This window comes from Anomalospiza imberbis (assembly GCF_031753505.1).
Source record: "Anomalospiza imberbis isolate Cuckoo-Finch-1a 21T00152 chromosome W unlocalized genomic scaffold, ASM3175350v1 scaffold_31, whole genome shotgun sequence".
In the NCBI taxonomy this organism is placed as follows: Eukaryota; Metazoa; Chordata; class Aves; order Passeriformes; family Viduidae; genus Anomalospiza; species Anomalospiza imberbis.
Genome location: NW_027099315.1, coordinates 5,045,059 through 5,057,950, shown reverse-complemented (window position 1 = coordinate 5,057,950; position 12,892 = coordinate 5,045,059). Strand labels below are relative to the sequence as shown.

Genomic DNA, 12,892 nt, shown 5'->3' with positions numbered 1-12,892 from the left:
AGCATAAACAGAACACATGACTGGGGATACAAGCATCATAATGTCACCATAGGACACGGGGTGATTAAAAAAGTGCTCTAGAGACGGCAGTGACCTGGGGCACGGCTAACAGTAGCAGGCAAACAGGGGCGTGGCACATCTCTGAGGGCATGGCACGGCAGTTTGTGCAGGCAGGGCAAGCAGGTAGGGTTGCAGGTTTCTGCCTGTGAGTGGGGTTATTAGTTTCTGGTTGGTGCGATTTAGTTGGTTGGTTGGTTTTGGGTTTTTTGTTAGTAATGGTTTTTACATGATCAAAAGCCGCAGTTAGTAAAAGTGAATGTAGCCAAATAGAACCCTCCAAGAAGGATGCGTCTGTCCTGACCCCTTCCTGTGAGGAGTGCTTGAGTTTATCAGTGGTACCAGAGGGTGTTGCAGAAGAAGCTTGTCTGCAGTGTGGCAGAGCTTAGGGAGGAAGTTAAAAGACTAAGAAGCATTAGGGAAAGCAAAAGTGTCTTAGGTTGCAATGCAAGATGTGGCCAGGGATGTTTATTCTATTGCCATCTGTTAGAAATAGGTGGGGCAGTTATCTTCTGTTAATGCGCCACCTGTTAAAACCAGGTGGGACAGTTTTCTTTCTGTCTTCCATGTCCCATCCTCCTTCTGGGAGATAGCTTCTGTTAATGGGCCATTGAGTCTCACTGCATGACTGATAAAAATTACATCATCCCATTGTGAGATGGTCCGCCCAGGGGGAGGAGCCAAGCATTCCTACTTGGATATAATCAGAACTTTGGAACACCACAGGCAGCCTTTTCCCACTGGATTCCCAGAGGAAGATCAGGCCTATCTACACCACCACCGGACCTTCAGAGGAAAACTACACGCTTTTTACAGGATCATTGTATGCAACAGAACGACATCTGTCACTCCAAGAGGACTGCAGCCACCATTTAATCAGACTGCTACCAACAACCTGATGAACAGGGTGTCAGGTCATATTCTGAGTCTGCCAGTGTTGTTTTGTGTTGCTGCATTTTTATTTTTACTTTCATTTTCCTAATAAAGAACTGTTATTCTTACTCCTATATCTTTGCCTGAGAGCTCCTTAATTTCAAAATTATAATAATTTGGAGCGAGGGGGTTTACATTTTCAATTTCAAGAGAGGCTTCTGCCTTCCATAGCATAGCATAGTCTTTTCAAACCTAGACCCAACCTTTTACCAATAGGAAGGCATTAAGGGAGGAGTGCAGGGTAAGGGCTATCCAATAGAAGCCACCAAGGAGAAGGAGCAAGACCTGCACCCCAATCTTGCTTCGAGGAGGGGATGAAGGACAGGGAACATTCCAGAAGGGAACAAAGGAGTTACAAGGAGATTGACAGGTGTATTGACATACACTTGGCAGGAGAATCTTGGGGTAAACAACTCAGGACTGAACCATTAGGGAAGCCAAATGGGGTGCATGGAATGAACCATTACAACTTATAACAAGGAATATTTAAAACCTACTACAGAAGAACAAACTGTAAAACAACAGACTACCACAGGTAGGAAGGAGGATCCTGGCAATTGTAGGCCAGTTAGCCTGACCTCAGTACCTGGTAAGGTAATGGAACAGTTTATACTGAGTGTCATCACGCAGCACCTACAGGATGGCCAGGGCATCAGACCCAGCCAGCACGGGTTTAGAAGGGGTAGGTCATGTTTGAACAATTTGATCTCCTTTTATGACCAGGTGACCCACCTGGTGGATGGGGGAAAGGCTGTAGATGTTGTCTATTTGGACTTCAGCAATGCCTTTGACACTGTCTGCCACCGCACACTCCTGGAAAAGCTGGCAGCCCACAGCTTGGACAGGAGCATTCTTTGCTGGGTTAAGAACTGGCTGGATGGCTGGGCCCAGAGAGTGATGGTGAACGGTGCTGCATCCATCTGGCAGCCAGTCAGCAGTGGTGCCCCTCAGGGGTTTGTGCTGGGGCCAGTTCTGTTCAATATTTTTATTGATGGCATAGATGAGGGGATTGTGTCTTTCATTCATAAATTTGCAGATGACACTAAGCTGGGAGCATATGTTGATCTGTTGGAAGGTAGGAGGGCTCTGCAGAGAGACCTGGAACTGTTGGATGGATGGGCTGAGTCCAATAAGATGATGTTTTATAAGTCCAAGTGCCGAATCCTACATTTTGGCCTGCAAGGCAATAGGCTGGGGTTGGTGTGGCTGGATAGTGCTCAGGCAGAAATGGACTCAACAGCTGACTGAACATGAGCCAGCAGTGTGCCCTGGTGGCCAAGAAGGCCAACGGCATCCTGGCCTGTATCAGGAACAGTGTGGCCAGCAGGACCAGGGAGGTCATGTAGAGAAATCGCCTTCAAAAATAGGACAGAAGTGAAAAGAAGGAAGACAAGTTTGTCATATAGAAGTGATGAAGGGAGAGTGAGCGAGGTCCAGCCAGCCCATCTGAGCAGTTTTTGGCAGTGCTGAGCCTTGAGTGAGCTTTTTTTTTTTTTTTTTTTATAACAAGGCAAGAGCTTTGTAGCCCCTTAAGTTCTTCCAAGACCTTTTTCTTGATGTTTAACTGGTTTGAGCTGGGACAGCCCTTATCAAGAATGTTTCCTTCATGAGGGATGACAATATGAATGTCTCTATTTATGGGAAGAATAACCCATCAGGAGAATTTTTTTTTAACTTTGAGGATTTGAAAAATCTCTTTTCTCTGAGCTGAAACAGCTTATGGCAAGTTGATCTCACCCATTTGCAAAGAACCCAAGAAGGTAATGTCAATTCTATTAGAAAAATAACCTCCCACCAATAATAATAATAATAATAATAATAATAATGGGGTGGAGAAGCAATCCTTTTGAGGCAAATTCACTGAGTAATTCCTGTGAATTTTCTCTTTTCTTCTCAGAGTTGAGATGTTAAACACTTTGCTATCATTACATGAATTATAAAGATTACTATTTTCTTTCCACTCTTGTAAAAAAAGTTAAGCAAGGGAAAAGCTGCAGTCTAGCATTATTGCTAGAGGTATAAACAGGCTCAAAATTAGAGATATTAATTGAATTTATTGCTAACAAAATCGAAGCAGGAATATGCGAAGTAAAATAAACCCTTCAAAACACCTTTCCCCCACCCCTCCCTCCTTTCCAGCTCTACTGCCTACTCCAGTGGCATAAGGAGACCGGGAATGGAGGTCATGGTCAGTTCATCACCTGTGACTTCTCCCATTGCTCCAGGAGAGGAGATGTTCCCCTGCTTCACTGTAAGGTCCTTCCTGTGGCAAGCACATTTCTCTCTCTCTCAGGATTTTTCATAGAGGTACACAGAGATAAAGAAAGAGAAAACAATTTCTATTTCTGCTCCTTGTTTTTCTCATATCAAATGTGCTTGGAGAATTGTTTACCTGGGGTGATTGCTTGATTGGATTCTGGTGAGGATTGTTTGAGGCTGGTGGCCAATTGGATCCACCTGTGTCTGGACTCTGGCGAACAGGCTCACGAATTGTGAGTAGTTAGATATGGTAGTTAGAGAAAGTAGCATGTAGTTTTTAGTATCCTCCTTTATATGGTATATTAATGTATTATAGCATAGTTATAATAAAGAAATCATTTAGCCTTCTGAACTGGAGTTAGACATCATCATTCTTCCCATTGGGTTCGCCTGCGTTTTACAACACCCTCCCACGGAGGACACTTCTCTGTGAACTTCTCCAATGTGAGTCCATCCCACAGGCAACAGTTCTCTGCAAACTACTGCAACGTGACTCCATCCCATGGGCAACAGTCCTCCCTAAACTGCTGCAGCATGGGTCACTCTTCCATGGGGTGCAGTCCTTCAAGGACAGGTTGCTCCAGCGACAGTTCCTCTCTCCACAGGCTTCCCGTGGGATCACAGCCTCCTCTCAGGCATCCACCTGCTCTGGCATGAGTCTCCTCCACAGGCGATGGGTGGATCTCTGCATCCCGGTGGATTTCCATGGACTGCAGGGGCATAGTTGCTTCACCATGGCCTTCACCACAGACTGCAGAGGAATCCCATCTCTGGTACATGGAGCACCTCCTCCCCCTCCTTCTGCACTGACCTTGGTGTCTGCAGAGTTGTTCTTTTCACATATACTCACCCTACTCTTCTCTGTCTGCAATTACACCTGTGCAACAACTTTTTTTCTTTCTTCTCAAATATGTTATCACAGAGGTGTTACCACCATCTCTAATTGGCCCACCCTTGGTGTTACAAATTGAGGGGGGAGTTTAAACCAGTCCCTGCCTCTTCCCAGGTCTTTGGCAGTAGACAGTAACTTTATTGAGGCGGTCAGCACCCCAAAACCTACTCTTGTTCTGCAAGTTCTTGATAATGGCTGATTAGGTCTATTACAAAATGAATGATTTATTAAATAGACCAAGGAAAACATACTTAAGACTTAAAGTAGACTTCTTACTACACAGGATAAACAAAGAAACCCTACTAGTAGATAACATACAGTGCACAATTAAGGTACCCAATTTTACAGCTAGCAAAAAAATAGTATAGATTAGGATTCAGTGTGTCTTACCATCCAATTGCTGATGGGGCATACATCAAATCTTTCCTCTCAATTTCTGGAAAAGTATCTATGAAGATGCATCCAAGCTTCCTAGGAGAAGGCCTACATGTTTCCAGGGAGTGTGTAAGAGGCTTCTATCTCCATAATAATTTGTGTGGCTTTTATAGTCATAAAGAGCAGTGTCTTTGGGTCAATGATTTTTTTATCTCTTCCCACATCTGCTCTCCAGACCAAGATGTTGATTCTTAGTTGGGTGTCTCAGCCCTTTTGGTGCCAGAGATGACCCCCTGCCAGGCATTTGACCCAGCCTGGGTTATCTCTTCCATATACACTAGCCATCTGGGGGGGGGGGGGGGGGGGGAGGGGGGCAGAGATGACATCCTACCACACTTGGCCAGTGGCACGTCCATCTTTGGAGCTTCCAGAGGTTGGGTCTGCTGGACATGGAGGAAGGTTCTAGCAGTTTCTCACAGAAGCCACCCCTGTAGCACCCCTGCTACCAAAACCAGGCCATGCAAACCAATACAACTCTGCATAGCACTAATCTAGTTTTTTCTTAGAATGGAATTTTAAGACTTCTAATTTTTTCTCTGTTACCCGATTCCATTATTAGGTTGCTTTTGACCTCGAAACATCAAAAGGTTCATCTCTTCCTCATTAAAGATTCTTGAATCTTGAATCACTGCTATCCTTCCCAAGTAGCAACTGCAACTGCATTTCACCACTTAATATTTAAGCAACTCCCTGTCCAAAACAAATCGTACCTTACCTCTTCTTTGATTGCTCTAAAAATCAAACTTAACCCAGTTCAAAGGACTATATAAGTTATCTTTAATATCAGAGGCAACCCTGTTTGCTTCTGTTGGTGACATGAATGTGAAAAGTCCATGGAATAGTATGGGAAAGACAACAGAAAGGAAAAACCCCACCACATTTTCCTTATAGAGTATTTCAAAGGAAATTCTGGATACATGCCTTTCTTTGACCTTTTCCTTAAATTACTGGTATAGGCAGCTGCTGTGCTTTTATTACATATTCCAGTGCAGGCACCAACTTGCAAGCAAGGTAGGTGTGTCCATGCATGTGTGCACACGCATATGTTTGTTATTCAACCTGTCAACCAAAGGTCTTCAATGCTGGTTTTGCTTTTTTTTTTTTTTTTTCATAGTTTCCAAGGAGGAATGTGGTTGTTTGTGGACTTTGTTTATGTTCACTGGGTGACAAGAAACTTAGGAGCTTTTAGTGAATTCAGATATACTCCGTGAATCTCCAGACATCTGGGTTTAAAACATTTCATTAAGTCTGAGAATAGAGGAAGAAAATAAACATTTCTGCTGCTATCTAGCTGCAGAATAATGAAAGGTTTTCAGTCTGTGGGCCCCACCAAGACAGTACCTCCTACAAAGGGAGAAAATGAAGGAGAAATAAAAAAGGCTCAAATTGCAAAAAATTGCAGATTAGAATCTTAAAGCTACTGCTCAATTTGAATTTGGTCTTCATTTTACCAAGACCCTGTTGAGCTGGTTGGCCTTGGTAAGACTCTAATGGAGCAGAGTGCGCCCATCATCCACAGGATGGACTTCATGGGAGGGGTGATGGCTCTAACAAAGGCATGAAGGCAGCTGTAATGATTCCAATTAATTACATCCACCCCAGCAGAAATGGACACAGGCAGGGTCTGCGCTCTCCCTCTCCTTGCTTGACTTCCCTCACCTGGGAAGCTAAATGGGCTATTGCCGCTGCAGACAAATGCTGATGGCAGTATGAAGATGGACACGTGTCTGCTCTGTGTCGCTGCAAGAGGGGCTTAGTGTCACCAAACTGACAACTAGCCCATACACCTGTCTCTGCCTCATGACATAGAGACAGATGATTTATTTCATGGTCTAATGTATCCCCTGCCTCTACCCACCTGTGGGCTCCTTGGGGCAGGTACTTCCCTCAGATCGTGTGTTTGTGCAGTGCCTAATTGCAGATGCAAGGGCAATATAAATAATAAGGTTAAAAGTTGCTCTTTTTGAGGTGAAAAGGGAATGGAAATGGAGCTGCTGCTCAGCTTCCCAGCTTTTCCTGGAGTCAAAAAGAGAGTGCAAAGTGTATTGCAGGATATGTCAGAGTATTTAGTCTTGAATCATTTGCCATCCTGTTTTTATTACCCTGCAGATATATTTCAAATAAAGTGTTTAGGTGGAGCTGATGACCTCACTTATAGTTGAGGTTGCCTGTCACTTTCTTTGATAAGTCCCCGATTTGGTTGTTTGGACTGTGGCAACTCCCAGTGTTTGAACTGAAACTTCCCCTTCTGCAGGTCAAACTTGCACCAAGTTAATTTCAGAGGAGAGGGATTTTCAGTGACTCGCTAAAACCATGCTGGCTTTTATCATTTGGAAAGAGTATTCCTACTTTTTCATCTTTCAATATTTAAATTGCCCATACTATTCCAGTTATGCCATTATACACCAGCTTTTAAAATTGATGAAAAGTTCTGATATTAGGTGGCTCCATATGCTGGCCAGCACCTAGGGTGTTGCCTCTTTTTCTCCTCAGCACGGGCCTTCCCAGTGATGCCTTTTTCTCTGGTCCTAGAAATATGAGCCAGGGACAGTTAAGGTGATAAAAAGGAGTACCTTTATATAAGGATCCTTAGGTGCACAATTCATCAGGTGAAAAACACCCAAGATGCACACCCTGCATGACGTGTGTACAATTTTTATAGATTTTGCAAATTAGCATATCTGACAAGAGCCCCCATTAGAAGCACACTCAGTGAAGTAATGACCCCATCTCTAGCACCTTCAAAATCCTTCCCCCTCAGATGAGGATTAGGCTCTGTTTATAAAAAATATGTCTCAAAGAGCTGGTTTCAACCTTGGTTTCTAAGCAGAACCAAGATAAGCATAGGGATCCTGGAATTTGTTTTGTCTTTCTGCCTAAGAAGATACTGAAGCTGAGTTACAATAATAGACTACAAAGCTACAAATACATGTGTAAAGAATACAGAGAATACATAAAAGAAAAAAAAGTAAAAATTAAGACGGCATCACCAGCAGTGGCAGTCCAGCTATTTTTAGTCTGGAGAAAAGGTGGCTTAGGAGAGACAGTAGATGTGGCACTTGGAGACATGGTTTATTGATGGACTTGGCCGTGCTGGGTTAACTGTTGGACACAATGACCTTAGAGATCTTTGCCAACCTTACTGATTCCATGATCTTTCCAGAGACAGCAATATCATAAAAAGAAGCCAAATTAATAAAGGAGGTGGCAAAAGAGTCGGAATGTCAGGACATCAGTGGATTTGAAGGCTTTGCCTTTGTGTGTTGTGTTGTTAATAAACACAATCTCAGGTCCAAGTGAACTACTGCTAGGTGTGCATTTGCGTTTTCTTTCCTTTTCCAGTGTCCTCAGGTGATGATGAGGAAGGCTTTTGGATGAGTTTTCTGGGAGAATGAATTATCCATTTCTCTTGTTGGGGTTTTGCTTGTTTGTTTGGGGTTTTGTTTAAAATGTGTGTAGAATTACATGGAAGTTCTTGGGCTTAGTTCAGTCCTCATACTGTTATTGGCAACTCATTAACAAATGGTTGCCAGAAGAGTGAGTCACTGGCCCCATGGACAGGTACAGCGATTCCAGAAATGATTGGTGGCTGAACAGCAGCATTTTGATATTGCTATTGCTCAGGTTTTGATGGCAGTAGTGGTGTTGTCTCTGATCCTGTGTGCACACCATCTGGGTGTTACAGTAGTTACACTTAGTAGCTGGGCATTAGAAATAAATTGCTACTTCTAGTTTTCAGCTCCTCCAAGTCACTTGACCTGTATTTCTTCAAGACCTGATACAGTGGTGTCTCATTTGAACAAGGGCCCTTCTGTAATAAAATTGATGTTATTTGTTTCATATTCATTTTCACTTTTCCTTATTTACCCAGGATCATGAGCCAAATTGTTCCCTTCTTACATCAAGTCTTTCCTGGCCCACTGTAAATCATGTTCAAACTCTAGTCCTCTCCAGCCCTGCTGAGTCACCCTGGAGCTTGGCTTTGAGTTTTCTTGACTGATAAGAGGTGGAGAGCAACTCTTAAACTTTAGAGATTGGTGCCATGAGAAATCCATTAGTAAACATGATAAAGTATTCCAGTCACTCCAATAATTCAGGCTGTATAGCTATTGAAAACAAAGTTTGCATCTATGTGTGGACATATTTACATATATACATGATTGTATGAGAATTAGGATTAAAAGTAAATTAATATAGATTTTTTTCTCTTAAATAATAATAGTTGCTCTTGAATTGTCTAATGTGTTGCCTTTTTCCACCTAGAAATGAAACTTGTGATAAAATTAATATGGGAGGGAGGTAATATAAAAGTGGATCTTTTTTGAAGGCCTTCAGGGGCAGTTATGGAAAGATGTCCACAAAAGCCCACCCACACCAGGTGAATACAGTTTTTATACATTTAGCAAATTAGCATACTTGACAAAAAGCACCAATTAGGAGGACAAGTGGTGATGGAATTACCCCAGGACGAGCCCCTTCTCTGGAGTCCCCCCCTTGGCACTATCTGTACTTTGTCCATTAAATGTATCTCGAAGAGTTGTTTTCGGCCTTGGTAACCAGGAAGAACCAAGATAGGATAGGGACCTTGTATCCCCCAGGGCTTGGAGCTCTGGAATTTGTTTTGTCTTTCTGCCTAGGGAAAGGGCATGGAAAATTACTGGGAAAACTAGCCACTAATACAATATGCTACAGAGCTACAAATATATATGTGCAAAGAATACAGAGAACATAGAAAAAAAGACAAAAAACAAAATGGCATCAAATGACTGTTAGAATGTTCTTCCCCCAGTATATTTACTGCTCTGGAAAGGATGCTGACAGCATAGATAAAGTAATGAACATATCTCGTACTGAAGAGTCCTTTTTACCACTGAAGCATCATTCCCAGCTGTTCCCTATTGTACAATGCCCTTCTCTTCATCTCACTTCCTGCCTTCTGTATATCTCCACCCATAGTAGCAAATTGTCCTTCTATATCAGCTGCCATTCACTCAGTAATGAAAAAGGCAGCGGAGAACAGTTTCCATTTAATCTCCACAGATTCATTATGCAGCAATGAAAAGCTTTCATTCTTGCTATGCCAAAGCTCCTAACTTTGCCAATTTATTTCAGTTTGCTCGAGCATCAAGATTTGAATCTTTGCCTCCTGCCTGTGTTATCCAATTAGCACTCAGCTGGATCCAAGGGTGGAAGGACGGTTGGTTTGCATGGACTGAGGTTTGTTTTAAGAGCTGCATAGCCAACTCGTGATTTTTAAGCGTGTTATGACATGAGGTGTTCAGTGGTTTGGTTTTTTCCCTGTTTTTTTTTCTTTTTAAACATCTGCAGCTGAATCAATCAGTGATGAGGCTTAAATGATAAAGTGCTTTGTCATGGATTTGACACTGGCGCAATGCCAGCATCTTCATGAAAATGCACCTTCTCAAATAATTGCTGTGAGATGTGATCAGGAACAGAGCAGAGTAGGCCCAAACTTAATAACAAAAGGGAAAAAAAACTTTTTTAAACTACTACTACTATAAAAGACACAGACACTAAATCTAGGATGAAGACCCTCTAAAACACTCCTCTTCTTCCCACTCAATTTCTAAACAAAACCACAGTGAGCCACCACCTAGGACTCTTGATCAAGTTGCCACCCTTCAGATAATTAATACTCAATCCCTCAAAGGAGAAATAAGTCTTTCCTGCACTACAGACTCCCCCAGGAAACACAACTGCCACCCTTGTGTTTCCATGTCACACATGGCAACTGCCCGGGGAAAATCTGCCAGTGTGACACTCTCCTTTTTATGTCACAGTGCTCTCACCACTGTACATAGACAAACTGCTCATAGGGCCCCTTTAAGGATGCTTTGCCACAAACTAAAAGAGACAACAGTTCAGCATCTCATCTTGGGACTACAGTCCCTCCCCATTTTCTCCCTGAGGCCGAAGGTCTAAGAACAGAGATCATCTTTTTTCTGAAGACAGAGGACATCACCATTCTCCCTTCAGCTTTTCTCTGTTCTCTCCATTCTTCTGTTGGTAGTTACTGAAACAGGTTTCCGGGCCCACTACTGCATCCCCCTAAAATGCAGTCTCTGTTGCAGGAGAATTTGGTTCAGTCTATGGCTAACAAGAAAAGTCCAGCTACAAGCCGCTCTATTATTTCTTTCTACTCAAAAATTTCCTCTTCTAACATCTCAGACCTTAGACTGTCTCTCTTGTACTTTAAATCGAGGAGGAGTAATATTTTACAAAGCCTTCATTTCCCAGGAAAGGGTTAAAAGTTCAGACTCCCTGGATGACTGAAATCTCTGCTCAGAAGCCAATTCCCAAGGCCAAGGCTGGGCACCTCCCCCCTCCCTTCTCCTTCTTTTCCACCGGCAAATTTACAGGCGCCGTCCAGACTCTCTATCTCTTCCCTCTAGTGAAGAGAGAGGGACAAAGGCATCTCTGCTTCTCTCTACCCTTCTGTCTGCAAGAGCTAGTTTAGTTCCAGTCTTTCAGCCCCCTCAGCGCACCTCAACCAGGCCACATAGCTTCCCCTCCCCTGCCCAGCCTGTGGCTGGGCAGGGGAAGTCTACGCAGCACTCTGACCAGAACCAAAAAGGCAGCTCCCCTAAGAGTTCTTGCTTTGAACCCTTTGTGTTCTCAGAAACGTGTCCATACCTTCAGTAGTCACTCTAAGTACCAATGTCCAAACCTGATCACTGATTAGTTTAACTCAACTTCCTGTAAAAATTCACTTTCATAATTCACTTTCATGTCAAACCACAACATGCTTGAAATGCAGAAGTCACAGAAATAAGATGCAATTTGTATAATTTTAAAACTAATTCAGAGTTTTTAAGGAATCTGCCCCACAATCTTCACATATTTTGACTTCAGCAGTATTAGCAACTCCAGTTATAATGCTGCCGATGGTGGCCCGCATAGAGGTATGATCTTTAATCCTAAAGTGATTATGAATCACCACCAAATCACTCACTTTTCCATGTTGGCTTAGGTTGGAAATAGGGGCATGTATTCTATTCCTATCTGTTAGTGATGGGGCAGTTATCTTCTGTTAATTGGGCAGTTTTCTTTATCGATTCCACAACCAATCCTCCCTCCAGGAAGATATCTTCTGTTAATGGGCCATTGAGTCTCACTGCATGACTGATAAAATTACATCATCCCATTGTGAGAAGCTCCACACGGGGGGGTGGGGGGGGGGGGGGTGGGGAGAACAAGCATTCCTATCTGGATGTAATCAGGTATTTGAATGATCACAGGCAGCCTTTTCCACTGGATTCCAAGAGGAGTAGCTTTCTTCTCCATTGGATTCCCAGAGGAAGACCAGGCCCATCAACACCACCACTGGACCTTCAGAGGAAAACTACACCCTTCTACAGGTTCACTGCTTCAACAGAACCACATCTGTCACTCCAGGAGGACTGCAGCAATCATTTAATAGGACTGCTACCAACACCCTGAACAACAGGGTGTCAGGTCAAAGTCTGACTCTGTCAGTGTTTTTTTTTGTTGTTGTTTGTACTATTGCATTTGTAATTTTAGTTTTCCTGGTAAAGAACTGTTATTCCTATTCCCATATCTTTGCCTGAGAGCCTTTTAATTTTCAAAATTATAATAATTTGGAAGGAGGGGGTTTACATTTTCGATTTCAAGGAAGATTCCTGCCTTCCTTAGCGGACACCTGTCTTTTCAAACCAAGGCATTGACAGATGCAGCACTTTTCCCTCTGTAGTGGGTTGACAATGGCTGGATTCCACCAAAGCTGCTCTGTCATTCCTATTCCCCTCTGCATCTGGAAAGGAGAGAGAATATATAGTGAAAGGCAGATGAGATGAGATGAGATGAGATGAGATGAGATGAGATGAGATGAGATTAGGATGGGGAGAGGTCACTCATTGATTAACATCACAAGCAAACGAGACTTGACTTGGGGAAATTAACTGAATTTATTACCAATCAAAATCAGAGCAGGATAATAAGAAGTAAAACAAATATTAAAATCACCTTTGCCCCACCCCTCCCTCCTTCCTGGGCTCTACCTCCTCCCCTCACAGAGGTGCAGTGAGACAGGAAATGGGGGTTATGGTCCGTTCGTCACATGTTTCTGCCTCTGCTTCCTCCGCAGGGAGAGTAGTCCTTCCCTTGCTTCAGCATGGGGTCTGTCTCACGGGACATAGTTCTCCAGCATGATTCTTTCTCATGGGCTACAGTTCTTCACAAACTGCTCCAAGATGGGTCACTCTTCCATGGAGTGCACTCCTTCAGGAACAGGTTGCTCCAACATGGTTCCCCACAGGGTCACAAGTCCTACCAAGA

General features: G+C 43.2%; 1 protein-coding gene and 1 long non-coding RNA gene across 2 annotated transcripts in view; one reads left to right on the top strand and one right to left on the bottom strand.

The window, feature by feature from the left end:
* LOC137465602 (activated RNA polymerase II transcriptional coactivator p15) overlaps positions 1-9,500 on the bottom strand; it is a 123,438-nt gene extending 113,938 nt beyond the window's left edge. Inside the window, exon 1 of the mRNA XM_068177679.1 lies at positions 9,496-9,500. The gene's annotated coding sequence lies outside the window, so the exon portion shown is untranslated. The remainder of the gene's footprint in view (positions 1-9,495) is intronic.
* The window catches only part of LOC137465603 (uncharacterized), a 605,328-nt gene that overhangs the window by 59,465 nt on the left and 532,971 nt on the right, over positions 1-12,892 (top strand). The gene's annotated exons all lie outside the window — the stretch shown is intronic.